The sequence below is a fragment of the Onychomys torridus genome, chromosome 11 (assembly GCF_903995425.1).
Source record: "Onychomys torridus chromosome 11, mOncTor1.1, whole genome shotgun sequence".
In the NCBI taxonomy this organism is placed as follows: domain Eukaryota; kingdom Metazoa; phylum Chordata; class Mammalia; order Rodentia; family Cricetidae; genus Onychomys; species Onychomys torridus.
Genome location: NC_050453.1, coordinates 66,594,382 through 66,615,901, shown reverse-complemented (window position 1 = coordinate 66,615,901; position 21,520 = coordinate 66,594,382). Strand labels below are relative to the sequence as shown.

General features: G+C 48.4%; 1 protein-coding gene and 1 pseudogene across 1 annotated transcript in view; both read right to left on the bottom strand.

The window, feature by feature from the left end:
* The window catches only part of C11H2orf76 (chromosome 11 C2orf76 homolog), a 61,043-nt gene extending 39,562 nt beyond the window's left edge, over positions 1-21,481 (bottom strand). Inside the window, exon 1 of the mRNA XM_036201829.1 lies at positions 21,448-21,481. The gene's annotated coding sequence lies outside the window, so the exon portion shown is untranslated. The remainder of the gene's footprint in view (positions 1-21,447) is intronic.
* LOC118592903 lies at positions 8,417-21,512 on the bottom strand (annotated as a pseudogene).
* Positions 21,513-21,520: the final 8 nt, after the last annotated feature.

Genomic DNA, 21,520 nt, shown 5'->3' with positions numbered 1-21,520 from the left:
AGTTTGTGTCTACGAAGTTGGCTATCAACAATGAATTACAACTCATGAACCCCTGCAAAGACAAACACGGGGCCGGGTTCCTAGGAACCTCTGATCCTGGCACTTTGGTCAGTTGATCTAGACACAAACTGTTGTATTCTGTCGTCCATGCCTGTTGGTCAACATCGAATTCACAGATGAAGACAGTGACTGTGTGAAAAGATGCCTACTGTACCTGTTTGCTCTGTGTATGTGGCCTTCTCACACTTACAAACACTCAGTGGTTCAGATCTACACCCGGGGGTATTACATACAGAGAAAGATAGGGGCCAGCGAGATGGCTCTGCCTGCCACAGGCACTTGCTGTGCAAGCCTGAAGACCCAAGTTCAATTCCAGAGCCCGACTGAAGATAAAGGGGGAAAACAGCCAGGGCTAGGCAGAGAAACTCTGCCTTGGAAAAACAAAAGGGGTGGGCTGGGCGGGCGGGGGGGGGGGTCTGATTCCACAGGAGTATTCTCTGGGTCTCTATATGCACACTGTGGCACATTTATACTCCTCATACACAATAATACTAACTTTTTAAAAAATTAAAAACAAAACGAAAAAGTGAAAGATGGGGACGTGGAATGGTTCAGTTGATAAAGCGCTTGCCTCATAAGCACGAAAACCTAAGTTTGGACCACTAGAATCTACATAAACAGCCAGCACAGGGGTGGTGAGGGGCCTCAGAAAGGAAACGCCCTTACCCCTGAGCAGGACAACCTCAGTTTGAGTCCATGATCCCACACAATGGAAGGAAAAACCAACTCCTGAAAGTTGTCTTCTGACCTCCAGTGTGTACCCCCACCACATGCATATAGAGGTAATTTTTAAATTAAAAAAATAGTTGGGGCTGGGGAGATGGCCCAAGGCATGCTGCCCCGAGTGTGACCCTTGGGACCCACATAGTGAAAGAGGAGAGCCGACCCTCAGTAGTCCTGGACCTCCACACACGTGCTATGGCATAGCACACACACAGATAATAAAGAAATAGATGTAGTTTAAAACTGATGAGTCAACTTAGAAGTGATTTTAGGGAAGGAAGGAGGGAGGGAGGGAAGGAGGAGGGAGGGAGGGAGGGAGGGAGGGAGGGAGGGAGGGAGGGAGGGAGGGAGGGAGAACAGTCAGTACAGTGGTATATGCCTAGAACCCCAGTGGCAGTATGGCAGGCAGAGACAGGCAGATCCTTAGAAGCTCAAAGGAGAGCTAGCCTAGTCTACTTAGCAAAGTTCCAGGTATTAAGAGACCCTGTCTCAAAAAAGGGGAAGGTACCCGAGGAGTGACATTGAAGGTTGTGTTTCAAACACCTCCAAACACATGCAAGGCACACACACACACACACACACACACACACACACACACACACACCACACCACACCAAACACACCACCACCACATACCATACCACACCACAAACACACACACACACACACACACACACACACATACACCATACCACACCACACCAAACACACCACCACCACATACCATACCACACTACAAATACCATACACCACAGTGTGTGTGTGTGTGTGTGTAAGAGAGAGATTTAGTCAGAAAAGAGTAACAGTCTATCTTCTGCAGGAATATGGATGCAATGGGAGAGATACTGTGTTGAGCAGTCTCTGTGGAATGCTGATTTAGAGCAGTGTTTCTCAGCCTATGGATTGCAACCCCTTTGAGGGAAATAAATGGCCCTTTCACAAGGATTGCCTAAGACTATCAGAAAACATAGATGTTTACATTATAGTTCATAACAGCAGCAAAATTGCAGCTATAAAATAGCAGCAAAAATCATGTTATGGTTGGGGGGGTCACCACAACAGGAAGAACTGTATTAAAGGGTCGCAGCATTGGGAAGGTTGAGAACCACTGCTCTAGCGTCCTTCACATGTACATTCAAGACTAGTTTAGCTGGATGATTTCTGTCTTTAATTGAGAAACCTCCCTTCTGATTGCCGTGGTGGCTGCGCAAGTGTACATCCCCACTGGAGCAAACAATGGCTGTCTTCTCCCCACGTCCTCACCAGCACTGACTGCCCATTTTCCTCTTCATGAAAACCATTCTGACTAAAGGGAGATGGAATCTCAGATTTCCTTCCACCACGTGAGTCCTGGGCATTGAACCCAAGTCTTCAGGCTTAGCAGCAAGTACTATGACCACTGATCCATCTCAGTGCCCCTGTGAGACAGAGTATCAATCAGCTTTACTCTACAGTTCCCTGATGGCTAAGGATGTTGGCTCTACTCTTCAAATATGTATTGGCCACATGTGCCCAGCATCTTTTCATTTATTAACCAGGTGATTGGCTTTTTCTGGTACTTTTCCCAGCCATTTATATATTCTACATATCGGTCCTCTGTTGGATGTTGGTAAAGATTTTTTTTTTTTCCAATTCTGTAGCCTCGGCCATTTCCTCTGTTGTACTTCCAAATGCATTTCATCCTACCTGTCAATTCTTGGGATTATTTCCTGTGCTTCTGGAGTCCTTCTCAGGTGCCTACTCCTGTATCTTTATGTGCAGTGGTAGTGGTCAGAGGCATCAGACCCGCTGGAACTGGAGTTACAGCCTTTTAAGAGCCGCCAGACATGGGTGCTGGGAACTGAACTCATGCTCTTCACAGACCAGCTTCCAAGCCCCTGCTTGCTTCTCAAAGCTTTCCCCTCCAGCCTTCTCTAAGCTTCAGGACTTACACTGAGGTTTGTGCAAGGTGAGAGCTGCATGTTTGGTTTTATTGTCTTGCCTGTTGCAGCTTTCCCAACCAATGCATGCTTCTGACACCTCTGTCAGAATTAAGTGGCTGTAGCTGTGTGGGTTTATTTCTGGGTCCTCAGTTCTATTCCACTTGTCTATATGGGCTGATTTTGTGTTTGGCTGGAAATTGAACAGGCACTTGGGTGGGGAATAATTTTAAAAACCTGAATCATTTTAGAGTTACATATATTCTATCAAATAAGTATTACAAAGCTCAGAATTTCCATTTGCTTTAAAGGTCATAACTGTAGAGGGAAAGTACAAAGTATAGCTTTCCAAAAAGTATGGTTTAACTACAAACAAGCACACAAACAAATGATATTCATATTACCTTCTACGCTTAATTTTCCCTATATTTAGAGATCAGTGTTGTAAGTGTAATAGTTTACAGTTGTAAGTTTTTAAATTTTATTTTGTTTATTTTGAGGGTGGGTGGGGGTATGTGGAGGTCGGAGGACAGCCTATAAGAGTCCAGTCTCTCTCAACCATGAGTCAGGGATGCAATTAAGGTCACCAAGCTTAGCAGCAAGTGCTTTTACCTATAAGCCACCTCACTGACCCTGTTTTCTTTAAAAATGAATTGGCCTTGTATGTGTGATCCTGTGATGGCTTCTTGTTTATTTATTCATTAGTGCATGCATGTGAGTGAGACAGGTCAGGAGACAGCTGTGGGGTGGTTTTCAGGGATGGAGCTCACACAGTAGGCTTACACAACAAGTCTTTCACAGGCTGTCATCTCAGTGGCCAGGTGGTGAATGCTGGTTGTCAGCGCTATGAAGAAACACCCAGGAGAACAGCGGCACCCCTCTGAGTACGTCTAGGAGGTGTGTGCAGAGACCATGAGATCACAGGGACTCTGACCTAAGGAAAGGATTAGATGAACTCGGAGCACAATGGCACAGTGGGAAGCAGTGAATGGTGGGAGGTGAGGCCTGGCTGGAAGAAGGAGATCACTGGGAGCTTGTCCTTTGACTCTCCTACATCCCCTTTTCTCCACTTCCTGTCCCATGTGACATGAGCCACTCAGCTATATCCCCCTTGCCATGATGGACTGAGCCCTCTGCTGCACCCTCCCTGTATGGGCTGAATCCTCTGAAACTGCGAACCACAAGAAACCTTCACTCCTGAACTTGTTTCCTTGAGTATTTTGGTCAGGACAAGAAGTTAACTAAGAGCAACAAACTAACACAGGCGACCAGGTAAAAAGATGAAAATGGACTGGAGAGATGGCTCAGCAGGAAGAGTGTCTGCCACACAAGCATGAGGCCTTGAGTTGAATCCCTTGGCCCCACACAGTCGAAGTAGAGAGCTAACTTCGCCAAGTTGTGCTCTGACCCCTCACACACTATGGTATGTAGCCCCTCCACACACATACACAAACAAGTATATATGATAAAAACATAGAATCTAAAACCAATAATAATAATTGATAATGTAAAACTAAGACCTTAAAAACTAGGACCATGTGGCAATCAAAGGAACATTTGGAAACTCTCTGCCCTTTTTCTTTAGTTTACTTACACACTATAAACCAAAGTACCATTATTCTAGAAAGATCAGTGTGATCATATTTCACTGACAAAACTTTTAAGAAAACCACTTCTAACGTTAATTCAAGAATGGCTGTAGCTGGAAAGATGGTGTCTTAGTCACTATACTATTGCTGTGGAGAGACATCATGACCATGGCAACTCTTACAGAGGAAAGCATGGCAGCAGAGAGCATGGTGCCAGGCAGGTGTGGTGCTGGAGAAGCAGCTAAGAACTATATCTGATCTGTAGGCCGAGAGACAGAGAAGGGGGGAGAGAGAGATTGAGCGGACCTGACATGGGCTTTGAAACCTCCAAGCTCACCTCCAATGCTATACTTCCTCCACCAGACCACACCTTCCCCAAAAAGGCCACACTTTCTAATCTTTCTCCAACAGTGTCTCTCCCTGGTGACTACACATCCAAATAAATGAGCCTATGGGGGCCATTCTTACTGAAACCACCACAGATGGCTTACTAGTTAAAAGTATATTGCACTCAGGACAACTTATAACTCCAGCGTCAGGGAATCCAGTGCCCTCTTCTGAATTCTATGGGCACTGGCACACACATGTACAAGCCCACACACAGACGCACACAGAAGAAAATCTAAAATAAAAGAATTCTTTTAAAGTTTGGATCATTTTTAGATAAGTTAAAAGAAAAACCTTTCACCTGTCACTATTTAAGTAACAAGGTAGGTTCAAAATAAACATGAGCTAATCTAATAACTCCCACACATTCCCCCGTGTTGCTAAAGCTTATCACATGGCGACCTCAGCCGCTGAGGATGGGTCATTAGCAATGCCAAATAAGTAAATAAGCACAAGATCCCTGTTCACTCCTTGAGTCTATGACCTGCTGGCATCAACACATACAGCTCCAGACTTGCCTTGGCCATAACCTTTCATCTTGGGCAAATGTGCAAACAGTTGCTTGTTTTCTGTGAAGACATGTGAGGCTTAGAAAATGATCTAAGGCAGCCAAGTTTTCCAGATTTGGAAGAAAGACTACTTCATGCATACCTGTTTCTCTCTTATGTCTCTCTTCCTCATGTGAGTCTGTCTGCCTGTCTATCTATCTGTCTGTGTGCCTACAAGGTGTCTTCCCCAGTCACTCTCCACCTTATTTACGAGACAGGGTCTTTCACTGAACTGAGACCTCACTGATTTGGCTTGACTGGGCTGGCAAATGAGCTCCAGGGATCTGTCTCCACCTCCTCAGTGTCAGGATTACAAACAAGGGCCACTGTGTTCAGCTTTTTTGGCCTCACTGTATATCTCTAATTGGCCTGGGACTCACTGTATAGATCTCAAGCTAGTCTCAAATTTACAGAGATCTACCTGCTTCTACCTCTGCCTCTGGAGTGCTGGGATTAAAGGCATGTACCACCATGACCAGAGTGTGTCCAGCTTTTTATGTAAGTTCCGGGGTAATGTAAACTCCGGTCCTCATGCTTTTAAAGTAAGCACCCAGAACCACCTCTCCAGCCCCACACTTTCCTTCTTAGATGAGGCACAGCGAGCAGGAACCTAGGTCCCTCGATCACAATCATCTGGGAGAAGGCCTGTCCCTATGTGCTGTCTCGTACAGATTCTGCATGCATTATGAGCAGAGGTGGTGGGTAGCTGCTGCTGTTTTAAGCCATCTTTCAAGCGGCTGAGCAAGACAGAGACGGGACCTCCTGCCAGCAGAGCAGGCCGCTCTGCTTACTGTCTGGTAAAATGAAGAGAGGGTCTCCCTCCAGGAAAGTTGCTCAGGGTCCTAATATACAGGTTTGGATTACCTAAAATTGGGGTTCTACAGCTGTGACACAAACACATGTATGCGTACCAATTCTGAGCCACACAGCCCTGACCCCTGGGACTTTGGGGATGAGAGGAACTGGTAAAAACAGTAAGTGCCATTGGCTGTGCCATGAACAAGAGTCCTCTCTCTCTGACCCGAGAGCCCCATGTTTTCTGTCAACATCAAGATTTAGATAACCTGGCAGCAGATGTGGTCCAGTTGGCAGAGTACCTGGGTTTGATCAGACCAGGCATGGCAGTGCACAGCTGTAATCCCAGAATTCAGGAGGCGGAAGCAGTGAGTCTGAGAACAGCCTAGGGTACCAGAGACTCTGCCCCGAAGAGTGGGGTGTGTGGGCCTCATGAGACGGCTGCCTGGCTAGTTCTGTCAACTCCTCACAGGCTAGAGTCACCTGGGCAGAGAGTCTCAATGAGGGACTGTCTATACTGGTTGGACTGTCTACATGTGTCTTGAGTGGGGTGGCTATCTTGATTATGTTAATTGAGGTGGGAAGATCTTCCCACTGTGGGTGACACCATTCCCTAGGTAGGGGATCCTGTCTCTAAGAGTGGAAAAAGTGAGCTGAACACTAGCGTGCACTCATTGACTGTTCTTTATTCTTGGCTGCTTCAAGCTCCTGCCATCCTGACTTCCCCACAATGAGGCACTCTGACCTGGAACTGTTATCTAAAATGAACCCTCTCTCCCACAGGTTGTTTTTGCCAAAATATTCTATTACAGCAACAAGATGCAAAACTAAGACAATGGCTCAGTCAGTCGGTGGAGAACTTGCCTTGTAAGCACAAGGACATGAGTTTGGTCCCCAGAACACCGTTAAAAAGCCAAGTGTGGTGGTGTAGCCTTACAGCTGGGGACGTGGAAATGGCAGATCCCTGGGGCTTGCTGGCCAGTCTACAGGCAAGTAAGTTCCAGGGTGGTGAGAGACCCTGTCTCGAAAAAGAAGTGGAAATGGCCTAAGAAACAACACCCAAGGCTGTACTCTGACTTACACATGCACACATAGACAGGCACAGGCATACCCACAGACACATGTACCCATACATACACAAACACACACCTGAGACCATTCAGATGACCTAAATGTGAGGTTCTCCACTCCGCCGGAAACCCATTTCGCAGGAGGCACCCATGGAGGCCACTCTCCAGGACTACAGAGCTCAAGGGACTGGTCTAAACATAGCTTGATAAGGCAAGTGAGAGTGAGGCCATTAGCTCTGACCTCCATAGCCAGAGTTCTCAGGTAAGCAGCTGGGAAACTGGCCTGGCAATACCTCAGTAATACAACAAAAGGTCAGCGCTCAACCCACTGAGATGATGGGACCTCCCCTCTGACCGTAAACAAGCTAACAGCTCAGTTCCCAAAACCTAATGCAGCAAACCCCCCTCCCCCTCCACACACACACACACACTTGTTTCTGCCTCTGGGTTGTAAGGACATAGGCTGGAGATGTGGCTCTGTTGGCGGAGTGTTTGTCTAGCATGCACAGAGCCCAAGTTCTATCCCAGCATAACATAAACCAGGCACAGTGGCACACTCCACTACCCAGCACTCAGAAAGTAGAGGCGGGAAGACGAGAAATTCATGTTCATTCTTCGCTATGTAACAGTGGCTATCCTGGGCTACATGAGGCCCTGTCATAAATGAACAAACGACAATTTAAAAAAAAGAGTCAGAAGAACCAATTTGGGGACTTGTGGGAGGAGAGTCCTCTGTGAAGGTACCACAACATTTTCTGGCAGACCATGTATCTCTTCCTCTTGGGCCAGAAAGGTGGCTTAGGGGCCTGTATCCATGGATCTCTTAAGTCTCCACTCCCAAGTTCTCCAGAAGTACTTGGATAAAAGATATAGAGCTACTGTGACCCACCCTTCAATCATCTTTCTCCTCTTTTTTTTGGGGGGGGGGGTGTAAGACAGGATTTTTTGTGTAGCTTAGGAGCCTGTCCTGGAACTCACTTTGTAGACCAGGTTGGCCTTGAACTCACAGAGGCCTGTCTCCACCTCCCAAGTGCTGGGATTAAAGGCGTGTGCCACCACCACCTGGCTTCATCTTTCTTCTTGCTATATACGTCAGGATGGCCTCAACTCTAGGCAGTGGTTCCCAATCTTCCTTTTTTATTGTTTTGTTTTTTTTTTTTTTTTTCATAACTAGAGCTCTGAAGTGATTTTACTTTTATTTCCTTCACTGTAAGTCAATCATGAAGTTTCACAGTGATTTCTGGGGTGGAGCAGAAGGAAAGCATCATTCAGAATAATCAAGGCCATGGCCTGGTTGGCTTGAGAAGGTGCAAGCAGGGATGGCCTCACTGGGGAAGCTGAAGGAACACCCACTGTCCCACTGGCACCCAGGTAGGTGGTATTCCAAGAACAGGGAAGCTGGTCAGCCATGTCCTCAGCAGCTTCCAGCTTGTGCAGCTCAATCAGGCCATCACCTGCGGTGGCCAGTGAGCTCGTGATTGATCAGCTCAGCAGCCCTGGAGTCACCCTCAGCAGAGATGGTGGTGGCTGCCTTCTGCTACTGCTCAGCCTTTTCCACCACAAATCTGGTCCTCTCTGCTTCCTGCTGAGCCACGTGCTGGGCTTCCACCACTCCTGTGAACTTCCCAGAAGTCAGATGTGTCCTTCGGGACATGTCATCCAGGATGAGCCCAAATGTTGCTGCTCGCTCTGTGAGGTCATCACTCACCTGCCTGGAGACCAGCTCTCGCTGGGTGATCAATTCTCCAGCATCAAAGCGAGCCACTACCAACTTGAGGATCTCTGTGGTGATGGATGGCAGCACCTGCTCATCATAGTCCTCGCCGATGCTGGTACAGACACAAAGAAGCTAGCTGGCCACCAGCCCGGAAGAGGATGTGTAGTGTGATGTTGATGTTCTGCAAATCTTTGCTACCAGTGATGGCCAGTACATTCCGTGGTCGAGAGCAGCAGTCAAAGATAATGGGTTTCTGTACCCAAGGGAGGAGAAAGTTTGTCCCTTCCCCTACCGATGCCCTGTACTCCATGGAACTAGTCAAAGATGACAGCTCTGTGCCCCGCATTCATATTTATATAAGGCGGAGTTCACCATGCTTCCTGTAACTGCTAAACTTAGGCCGAACTTTCCAATGGACTCAACACCTTGGCAGCCATGATTCCTTCTGTTGCACCCACTCACAGCTGCTTTCACAAAGACCTCCACAGCAATTCCCCAGCCATTCCCAACCTCCCTAACACCGCCACCTTCAATACAGTCCCTCATGTTGTGGTGACCCCCAACCATAAAACTGTTTTCATTGCTACTGCTTAACTGTCATTTTGTACTGTTATGGATGGTAATTAAGTGTATTTTCTGATGGTCTCAAGCAACCCCTGTGAAAGGGTCCTTTGACCCCCAAATGAGTTGTGACCCACAGTTAAGAACCACTGTTCTAGATCCTCCTGCTTCAGATCTTCAACCACTGACCTCTGAAGAGCCCAGATTGTAGGTATATGCCATCATGCCTAGCAAAACACTATTTTAATAGATCCCATGAGCCAAGAGCACAGTCTAGGCCTAACAGGGATGGCTGGTGTCTACTCAGTGCTGCCTGAACCCTGGCTGGGAGGGTTCTTTCTCTAGCTGATGACCTAAGAATGTACTGTCTGACACCTACTGACCTGGGGTACAACACACACCGTCCACTGCCCCCCCCCCCCCCACCCCGCATCCTCATGCCGTATCACTTCTGGGGTTCAGCCCTATGAGATACTGGGATTCTGTTAACAGGGTTTAAATAGGACTCACAACTGGTCAGCTTCCACACAACAAACATCTGAGATGATCAACTTACAAGTGTGGTGCTTTGCATTGGAATGGTCCCACAGGCTCTTATATTGGGATGCTCGGCCATTAGGGAGTAGTGCTCCTGACAGGGTCAGGAGGGGTGGCCTTGTTGGAGTAGGTATGGCCTCGCCGGAGGAAGCATGTCACTGGGGATGAGCTCTGGGGTTTCAAAAGCTCAAGCCAGGCCCAGTGGCTCTCCTTGCTGCCTGTGGATCTGGTTACAGAATTCTCCGTTATCATGTCTGCCGGCACGCCACCATGCTTCTTGCCATGAGAAAAAATGAACTAAACCTCTGAAACTGTAAGCCAGCTCCAATGGAATGCTTTCTTTTATAAAAGTCGCCGTGGTCACGGAGTCTCCTCACAACGAGAGAACACCAACTAAGACACCACAAAAAGAACAAAAGGTTTACTTTGGCTCACGGACCAAAAGTTCTCAGACAATTAACCACCTATGGCCCGACTGCTTCAGGCTACGGCAGTACAAGCCGGCACAAAAGGGTGGCAGAGCAGGACCACTCGCCTCAGGGTGAGGGAGCAAAAGACCACGAGAGACCAGGGCTTACCCCACTGATCCAAAGACTTCCCACTAGGCCCCACTTCTCAGAGAGAAGGCCCCATTTCTTCAGCACCAGCTGGAGGACCATGACTCTAACATCTTTCAAGAGAGACCCAAAGGGGCAGATGAGACAGCTCAGTGGTTAGGAGTGCTTGCTGCTCTTTCAGAGGACCAGAGTTCGGTTCCCAGCCTCACAATCACTTATAACTGCAGCTTCAGGGGAACCAATGCCCCAGTGACCTCTACACACACCACACTCAAGTGTGCAAACCTCCCTCTCTCTCTCTCCCTCATGCGCACATGTGCTTGCTCTCACTCTCCCTTAATTTTTTTTAATAAAAACCTAAAAAAATTCAAACCACAGAAGGGAAGGAAACTGGCACAGCCCAGAGGGTAGAGTCGTCAGAGCCAATTCAACACCCTGTTGACTTCCACAGCCGGGTGTGCCCCAGAAAGGGGCATCCCCAGAGGCTAGTACTGCCCCACCCCCAGCAACAGAGGGGCCTCTCCAGTCTGGAGGAGCTCCATGTGGAGAAACGCAAGCAAGACAAACGCCCTGCCATCCGTCATCAGTGGGTGACCAGGATTTAAAGCAAATGACCCAGCTCTGGATGTCCCAAGAGTCTATTGCATAAAACAGCAAGCTGTTGGCCACTGAATCACAAGCAGTCATTTTGCCACCCCTGACTGTGCTGGGATCTCATCTCTGTCAGCAAGATTTGGAGGTTACGTCCCTATTCTGGGGATGGTTAATATTGATAGCCATAGCCATCCCTGGGCAGATGTCCTGAGCTGTATATGAACGCTAGTTGAGCATGGGTCGGTGAGGGGGCCAGAAAGCAGCATTCTTCCATGATTTCTGCTTCCCGCTCCTGCTCTGACTTCACCCATTGATGAGCTGTGGCCTGTGAGCTGAAATACTCTCCCCGCTTCAGCTGCTCTTGGTCGGTGTTTTCATAGCAGCAGCAGAAAGAGAAGTAGAGCCCTGCTAATGCCCTGTTTCATGAAGTGTGGGCCTCTGGAGCTCAGAGATGGTAGATTTCTATTGTTTTAACCATTCTGCCTGTAGCACTGTGTGTCTAAGAAACAGATAAAATGCCACGTCGTAAAGAGAAAGGAACTCTTGAGACCAGAACAAGCAGCACAGGAGTCATGAATCGCAGGGCCTTCCACACGTGTGTGCACACACCTGCACATGTGGGCAGAGGCTGGAGGACAACCCCAAGGGCAGGCAGGATCTCTCCCTGGCCTGGAGCTCCCTAGTACACTAAGGCTGGCTGGCCCGAGGGCCCCAGGGGGCAGTCTCTGCCTCCTCCGTACTAGAATGGCAGAGCTTGCCACCGCCTGTGGTTTTCACATAGGTTCTGGGGATCAGACTCCTATCTCCCCAATCCCTGAACAGCAGTTTTAATGTTACGTTTCTTGGTTTAAACTATAGCTTTCATTTTCTTTTAAAAGTAACCTAATTATTCAAATACAGACTACCATTAAAAGGAGGCTTCACTATCAGCTCCACCCCACAACCATGCAAATGTCTTTATCCCACAAGTCCATGCTAAAAAGAACAAAGTAGTTCTTGACTAACTACAAAAGTGTCAATAAAGAAAGGTCACTTGAGGGCCACCCAGGTGGCTGCCAAACCCCAAGATCTGAGTTTTAAGCCCAGGACCCACACAATGGAAAGAGAGATGGAAAGGTTACATACGCATTCTCACATACCCACCCCTACACAGACAGACAGACAGACAGACAGACACACACACACACACACACACACACACAAATAAATTTTCAAAGTTTTTTACAGAAATGATGCCTGAGATGGGCAGATGGCTCAGTAGGAAAAGTTCCCGAAGCACAAGTGTGGGAACCTGAGTTCCATCCCCGGCACCACATAAAAGCTGGCTACTGTAGCAAATGCTGGCAACCCCAGCACTTGGGGAGTGGCAGGCAGAAGCAAGATGATACCAATCTAACCAAAAAGGTGAGCTCCTAGTTCAGACATATATACAAATGTTCTGTGTGTATGTGTGTGTGTGTATGTGTGTGTGTATGTGTGTGTATGTGTGTGTATGTGTGTGTATGTGTGTGTGAGTGTGTGAGTGTGTGTGCGTGTGTGTGTGTGTGTGTGTGTGTGTGTGTGTGTGTGTGCGCGCGCACATGTGGACGTCAGAGGACATCTGTCCACGTGGGTCGTGGGGAGAGAATTCGAGTTGCTGGGCTTGGCAGCAGGTACCTTCACTGAAGCACCTCTTCTGCCTCAATTCTGACATCACAGAAATGGAGCACAGGACTGGACCTCTGCCCTTACCGTGGTCTGTTGGGCTTCTGCACCAGGAAATCACCCGTGTGACAGTGACGACCGCTACTCAGAGTGTCAAGCACACTTCCCACACTCGCTCTGTGCTCACCCCATTCTACAGGTGGGGAAAGAAGGATGGAGGAGTCGTATGCGACATTTGACTTCCAGCCAGAGCAAGCGCTGTGCCACACCAGGGAAGGATCTGACAGGCTAGAAAGAACAGCGAGCGTCCTGGGGCATCAGAGAGAGCATTCAGGGGAGGTAAATTCCAGCTGTCCCCCGGCGATGCTTTGTCAGACAGATGGTATCTGTGGAATGCTCAACAGTGTGCATTTTAACTCTAAAGGCTCGAAAGTTGGATCTGGCCCCAGGTTAGTGGACAAACCACTAAGTGCAAGCAGCTACCACCTGTGTTCTTCTTCATTTCCTTTTCTATTTTAAAAAGCTGTGTGCACGCGCGCTCTCGCGCGGTGAGGGGGAGGGGGCATGCTATGGCACATAACTGAAGGTCAGAGGACAGACAACCTTTGTCCTCACCTCCCAACCTGTGTGAGACAGTTTCCTGTTGTTTGCCTACTGTATAGTCAGGCTAACTGGCCCATGAGCTCCTAGCAATTTCCTGCTCCCATCTCCAGCAGGAGCCCTGGGATTACAGATACAATGTTACCACATCCAACTGTTACATAGACTCTGGAGACTTGAACTCAGGTCTTCACCCTTGCAAGGCAAGCTCTTTACCCACTGAGCCGTCTCCGCAGCCCACATCCTGGATTCTTAAGATATGACGATGTTCTACCTTGTACCCAACTTTCCGATAACCACATTAGCACTAATGTTTCTCGGGCAACAGTGGGAACTCAAGAGTCTTCACTGGACTGTTAAGACCCACAGGACGGGGCCGGGGGGAGCTGGCAAGATGGCTCACTGGGCAAAGACACTGGCAGCCGAGCCTGATGGTGGAAGGGGAGAAGCCACTCTTGCAGGTTCTCCTCTGACCTCCACACGCATGCCCACTCAAATGCACCTGCACAAAAAATAAATGAATAGGGCAAAAATAACCCAGGAAGGGGCTGCAGAGGTGGCTCAGTGGTAAGAGCACTTGTTGCTTTCCCGGAGGACCTGGTTCAGTTCCCAGCACCCACATGGCAGCTGACCTGTAACTCCAGCTCCTAGGGATCCCAATCCCTCCACCCTCCATGGGCACCAGGCATGCATGTATGAACAGACATACACACACGCACACTTAATACACATTCAAAAAATTTTAAATAATAATCTAAGAAAAAAACCCAGAAGATTGTCAGGAATTACACATTCAGGATCCAGTGTACTTTGTAGAAACTATTTTAAAATAAGTTTTATTTACTGTTCTTTTGGGGGGGGTGCATATTTGGTTGTTTGAGACAGAGTCTAGCTATGTACCCCAGCCTAACTTCAAATTTGAAATCTTTCTGCCTCATCCTCCCAAATGCTGGGATTACAGGTGTGTCCCTCTAAGCCTGGTGAAAATAAGGTCCAGGGGCTGGAGAGATGACTCAGTGGTTAAGGGCATTGCTTAGAGGATGAGTTCAGTTCCCAGTGCCCACATTGGGCAGCTCAGAACTGCCTGTTACTCCAGATCCGGGAGGTCTGACACCCTTTTCTGGCCTCCATGAGTGTCCCCATGCATGTGCATACTCAGCAAAGACATACATAGATATGCATAATTAAAAATGTCTTACCAATGAGTTTCAAGTGGCACTGTCCTACATGAAGAAGACGGAGATGTCCTTTTCCCTCTAGTCAACTCCAAACCCCGATGGTATACACAAAACAAAGCTAAAACTCTGAAACATGGAAAGAGGAGGGCAGGCAGGCTAGAGACCTCAGGATCAAGAGCATAAGATGGCAGTGGGCTAGTTTCCTGGGGTTTCTTGGGTCTCAGACTCAACTCTCCAACCTCAGAAATACCAACAATGAACAACGTGGCTCTGTTCCAGTAGAGCCCACAAAAGACTGTGACCCTACCTCTACCTGGACCAGCAACATCCCAGGGACGCTGGGAGTCCCATCCTCAACAGGCCTTAATGGGGCACCCTGTCACCTGGCAGATGAGGCAATGAGGCCACCTGGGGATCTCCAACTTCCACCTCATCACTGGTTACATGCATTCCTTCCTCTCCACGGAGAGTGGTGGAAGGTAGACCTAACGAAGGGCCAGCACTGTCCCTCTATCCACTGTGGTAAGGCCACCCTCCTAGCCCATCTCAACATCCACAGATGACAGGTCATAAACAGCAGCAAGGCATTCCTGTCCCTGACAGCAAGGTGGCTGCAGGGGTCCTCGGGAGAGCCAGACCCCCTACCTCACCTCAGCTGTTACCAAGAACAGAACTTTTTCCTCCATCTAGTAATAATAAGTCAGTGATCCTTTTTCTGTCAGAGTGGGATCTCAAAGAAAGGCACTGAGGTGGAGCTAGAGAAAGGTCTCAGTTGGCGAAGGCTTGCAATCAATGACCCAAATCCCCAGATCCCATGTTTAAAAACTACCCTAGGCATGGTGGCAAGCACTTGCAATACCAGCACTGGGGAGGCAGAGACGAGCAGGCCCCTGGGGTCCACCGGCCAGCCAGCCTAGCCTACCCAGGGAGCTCCAGTCCAGGAAGAGATCCTGCCTCAAAAACAAAGTGGACCATTAAGGTGAGTCAGCAGGAAAAAGCCCTTGTCTTGCAAGCTTGATGACCTGAGTTCAATTCCCAGGGCCCAGGGGACAAGCCAGATGCACAGACTTATAGCTGTAATCCCAGCTCGCCTATGGTGAGATACAAAAGAATCTCCTAGAAGCTTGAGGGCTAGCTACCCTGAAGAATACAGAGCAACCTAAAAACAAGGTAGAAGGAGAAAAGTCAGCCCTGAAAGCTGTCCTTTGAATGCTCATACTGTCACACACACACTTCTAAATATTAAAAATGAGACTAGAGCAATGGCTCAGTTATGAGAACTTGCTGCTCTTCCAGAGGACCTGGGTTTGATTCCCAGAACCCACCTCAGACAGCTCACAACCACCTGTAGCTCTAACTCCAAGGTGAATCAATATCCTCTTCTGGCTTCCATGAACACCTGCACACGCACAGCATACACTCACATAGACACACAGTTAGAAAAAATAAATAATTTTTAAGGAAAATTGTGCAAAAATAATTTAAAATAATAAAATTAATAAAAGATAGATTATGTCTGAGGAACACCAACTGAGGCTGTCCCTGGCCTTCACACATCCATGCACATGCACACACACACACACACACACACACACACACACACACACAAATACACGTGTAGTCACAAAGGCACTAAGACAGGATATGTAGCCAAGGATGACCTAGAACGCCTGATCCTTCCCTTTTCTCCCAGTGAATGGAGGACTTTTCCCTATAGACTTCCACCACCAAGCCCTCTTGGTGTTCATTGCTGTCACCACTGGACACCAGCACACATGCTGCCTGGGTACAGAAGAGGTGAGGAGGGAGAGACCGACACCAAGCGTGTGCCACACACACTCTCCTCTCACACCCGCCTTGATGCGGTTCCTCTCAGCACAAGCATCTGAGGAACGGCAGAGAGAAGGACTGTCCCGAGCTCGGCTGCAAAGCCTCTCTCTGCAGTTGTGGGAAAGTCATGCTCACCTTCCCACCCGACTCACTGGGCTCTCAACCTCCACAGAGCCCAGGCCTCCACCCTTCTCTCCCAACTCCTATCTCAGAAACACTTCCCAACCCCTTCCAAAGTACACTATTCTCCTCCCCCGCTCTGCTGGAGTGTGGCCAGAGGAGTCACATCCCAAGAAAATGGGGACCACGCGGAGTGTTGACTGGCCGTGTGGGAACACCCTGGCCTTCCGTGAAAGCTCTCTTGCCACAGTAGTTTGTTCTTAACTCTTTTCTTAATGACTAGGTTACTTTTAGAAATTGGAGGTTTCCTTTATAGCAAGAAACTTAATCTTACACCACTCTTCACACTCACTGGGTGGGAATAATTTGCACCTGTTCATGTGTCTTGCCCATTGGGCTTGAACTAACAGTAAGGGAAACCTGCGTAGGCAGACACAGAGAAATCAACCTCAAAGGGCCTGGAAACTCGCCCTGCTGGCTAGCTTATGTAGAGCCGGGAGGTGGAATATAAGCTGCTTCTTGAGAAAAGACCTCAGTGGTCTGTAATACTCAGTGTTGGATTCTGCATGCTACAATACTAACCCTGCCTGGCAAAATATGCCTACCAGTCAAACAGTGGCAGGATGGGTACAGGGGTAGCCAACTGCTTTCTGGTATTTGCTCTGCAGCCTGCTTCACAGTAGGAATGTCATACTTGGAAAACCTGGTCAATCTAACTAAGCTGAGAGCAAGGGATGCCTGTGGACAGTCAGAATGATACCTCACAGATGCAACGCTGACAACTGCTATTGACTGGCTGGCAAGTTGGCTGGGTCAGGGTGCCCATCCTCCCCAAGGCCTCTGCTTCCAAAGCTGGGAGCGCTACCAAAAGATTGCACAGGCCTTGGGCCAGAGTTCATCTGCTTTGTTCAGCCACGGTCTCATAAATCAGCTCTAATGAATTCAGTGGTTTTCCAAGTTGGCAGCTAACTAAAAGGAACCTCTTGATTTTTTTTTTTCTGTTTTTTGTTGGTATATGTATGTGATGTATGCCTCTGGATGTAGGAGCGTGTGTGTGTGTGTGCGCGTGTGCGCGCGCATGTGTGTGTGCGTGCGCGTGTGTGTGTGTGTGTGTGTGTGTGTGCGCGTGCGCGCGTGCGTGCGTGTGTGTGTGTGTGTGTGCGCGTGCTGTGTGTGTGCGCGCGCGCGCGCGCGTGTGTGTGTGTGTGTGCGTGCGTGCGTGTGTGTGTGCGTGTGTGTGTGTGTGCGCGTGCGTGTGTGTGCGTGTGTGCGTGCGTGCGTGTGTGTGTGTGTGTGTGTGTGTGTGTGTGCCAGAGGCTGACATTGCATATCTTCCACAATCGTTCCCCACCTTATTTTTTGAGACAGGGTCTCTCAATTGGCAAGAATGGCCACCTAGCAAGCTCCTAGGATCTGCCTGTGTCCCCTTCCACAGTGCGAAAAAATCAGTTTTAATAATTACGTGGGGGGTTGGAAGTCTTAATTCAGGTCTCGGTGTTTGCCGACTAAACCATCCCCAAATCCCTTTTTGTTTGCTTTTTGAGACAAGGTTTCAGTGGGAGGCCCAGGGAGTCATCAAACTCTCCAGGATGCTCCTGCGTTAGCCTGCCTGGTCCTGGGATGACAGTGTGTGCCGTTAAGTCTAGCCAGAAGGAGCACAGCCTACAGAGAAAAGGCAGTTTACTCAGTCAGTAAGTGTGTGTCGAGTTCCTAAGAAGAGCAAGAACTAAGAGATGAGGCAGTGGCCAGTGCATGGTGACTCTACTCTCCTTAGCTCATGTACGGGCGAGAACAGACAACAGAAAAATAAAATCATGACATGAGAGTCGCTCACGACGACATAAACAGAACTGAGGACTCCATGACTTCTCAGCATTATGAAAAGCAATGACCTTTTCTAGTTTTGTAGAGGTATATAACTAAAAAAATTCATATGGCTTACCCCAAATAGACTGAGCAGTTTATTTTTAATATATTTATTATTGCTCATGTGTGCAAGAACTGTGTGTACAAGTGCAGGTCTGGGCATGTCACAGCAGGTATGTGGCAGTCAGGACAGTCTGGTGGACGTGATTCTCTCACCCCCTTTATATAGGTTCTGGGGGGCTGGAGTCAGGTTGTCAGGACTGCAAGGTACATGCTCTCCCACCTTATTTTTAACAATGAAATTCCAAGGACTGAGACGCCTCAGTCAGGAAAGTGCTTGCCACACAAGCATGGGAACCTTGAGTTCAATTTCCATAAACCATGCAAAACACACAGGCATGGTGGCATATGCTTATAAGCCCTGTGCTGTGGAGAGACAGAACAGAAGGACCCCGGGGGCTCACCGGCCCAGCCAGTCTAGCCTACTTGGTGAGTTCCAGGACAAGGAGAGACACTGTCTCAAAAAACAAATGGAAGGCACTTGAGGAACTCCAGCCCAAGATTGTCTATGGCCTCCAAATGCCATCCCAGCTCCCTGGGTAGAAGCATTGAAGGCAGCCAGGGCTCTGGTGACAATCCCAGAGATGACTCACCAACAGAGTCACTGAGCAGCAAGGCAAGGATCACACAGTATGCTGAGAAGGATGCCCTGGACTACTCCTGAACAGGGCCTAGGGGAGACTCCACCACAAGGACAAGTGCTCTTCCTTCTCATTGGCTCAAGGTGACTTAGCACCCACAACCCTTCAGCACGCTGTCCCCCACTTGAAATAGTTTTTGTACCCTCATCTGGAACCACTACATGGAATTAAGAAAGTGAATCATATTCCTAAGAAGCAACCAGCAAATCGATCTTGAACTTCATACAGACTAGCAAGATATCGGCACTTCCACTGATCTCCTGTCTGCATCTGAGTCCATTCAACGCTCCATGGTGCCAACGGATCTTTCAAAAGTGACGAGGAAAATTACAGTATAAGAATACAAGTCTACCATAAATATTCATCTGAGTCTTAAGGGGGTGGGATCCCCTAAATAGCCACTATGGAAGAAATCCACATTCTTTATACTTCACAGGCAATTTCTCCAACTTTAACTCCAAAATTTTTGTAACTTTTGCTTTCTGAGCAAAGTGGTTCACAAACTGACAAACCTAGACGTGTTCCCTGCAATTAAATTTCTCCTTCCCAAAACATTCCACAAAACCTGCCTGATGCTCTCGGAGACATCTGAAAGCTTGGGCTTAAGTTTTCTATTTTGCAGGGCTGGGAATCCAACTCACGACCTCACATACACTAGGCAGTCACGATCCAGCACTAAGCAAGAACCCCAGCCCTCCCTTTGTAAAGGACTACAGTTATGATGAGGTGGAGTGTAGAAAGGGTGGTGATCTGTGGCCCAGGCCTCTTGCCACACTTAGCAAGTGAAGGACAGTCTCCCTTTGTAATGACCTCTAGGAAAATTTCCTCTTCCGCCTTGGTATCCAGTACCAGAAAATTCCCGGTTTGGCCCACTGAATTCTCCCATCCACTGGTGCTGCCTCCTCTCCTCACACTCCCATGGGGCTTAGCTTCCCGTGACAACCTCCTCCCATAAGACACCTGCGCACTGCATCATCTCTGCTGGAAATCCCGATCGCCTCCATCCCCGGAATGACCAGCCTACCTCTGTCTGAGTTCTCCAGCCTCGTCCCTGCATTCTCCTTTTCTTAATAAGCCAGCTCTATTTCCACATCTAACCAGGTGCCTCTGGTACAATCCTGTCCTCAGACACATATGCTTGGAACTGAGTGCCCTCTGAACTCAGTGTCCTGCTGGGCACTTCTATGCATGTTCTTCCTGAAGTTCTGGGCTTTCTCCCTGTTTCCTCCAAGCCTAGCTTAAAAGGCATGACTTTTCCTCCGTCTGCTTTTCTCCTGGTGGCTGTCAGAGTTTTCAGCTTGTCTGTCCTGCTTTTTTTTTTTTTCTTTTAATTATTATTTCAAACTTAAAAGAGCTTGTCCTCAAACTTCCTTCTGAGTCAGTTTTATTTTGTTAATGTGGCTAAACTCAAAGGGAACCTCAATTTCCACAGTAACCCGTTGCTCACTCCTGCTCTCTGCTAGAACACTCCTTCCATCACTAGCAGGGCTTGTTCACACAGCATCTTCTCTCCACCACCTCTACCTGCGTGCGCACACACACGCACGCACACACACACACACACACACACACACACACACACACACCAGTTAAAACTTCCGATTCTTCTTCTTCCTTTTTTTCTTTTCTTTTCTTTCTTTCTTTCTTTTTTCTTTCTTTTTTTTTTTTTTTTTGCTTGTTTGTTTTTTGTTTTGTTTTGTTTTTGTTTTTCGAGACAGGGTTTCTCCGTGTGGTTTTGGAGCCTGTCCTGGATCTCACTCTGTAGACCAGGCTGGCCTCGAACTCAAAGAGATCCGCCCAGCTCTGCCTCCCGAGTGCTGGGATTAAAGGCACTGTAATTGACTATGCCAACTATTAACCCACTACAAGACGCTCTAAGGTTGCAGAGGATTCATCTGTCCACTGCTGCGTGCTCAAGGTCTAGAAGCCTACCCTCATCAGGCCAAGTGTTTCAAAAACGTTTGAGAAAAGTTATTCACTTAACCAAAGCTTGTTGGGCACCTCTTCCCATGCAAAAGATATCACACTGCCTCCGCTTTTATAAGGAGGCACTGGTGGAGCACTGGACCACGTTAGGGGTGCAGGACTGAAAACTATGAGCAATGTGCACAGGTCAAAGAATGTGCCAACAGTTCAGAGGAAAAGGCTTGGGCATGGGCTTGGCCCGACGGGTCACCGACGCGCAGGGCATCAAAGGTTCTTCCCACGAGCCCCCTAAAGGGATCGCGACATCCCATTTTCCAGGCTGAGAAGTTACTAGACCAGAGATGCAACTTCCGGCCTCTTCCCAACCGGTATGATATTTAAAGGGAAAGAATCATACTGATTTCTATTCTCCTGCAGCAGCAGCGCCCCATTCCACGCGACCTCAGTTCCTACCCAGCTCCGGTCCAACCACCCTCACCCCGAGTGCCTCCCGCCCGCCCTCCCAAATCCCGTAGTGCGTCCCACCTGCTCCCGGCGTGCCCCGCGGCTCCTCTCCGCGCGTGCGCAATAAATGCCTTCTTGGTTCCGGGAGGGGCTG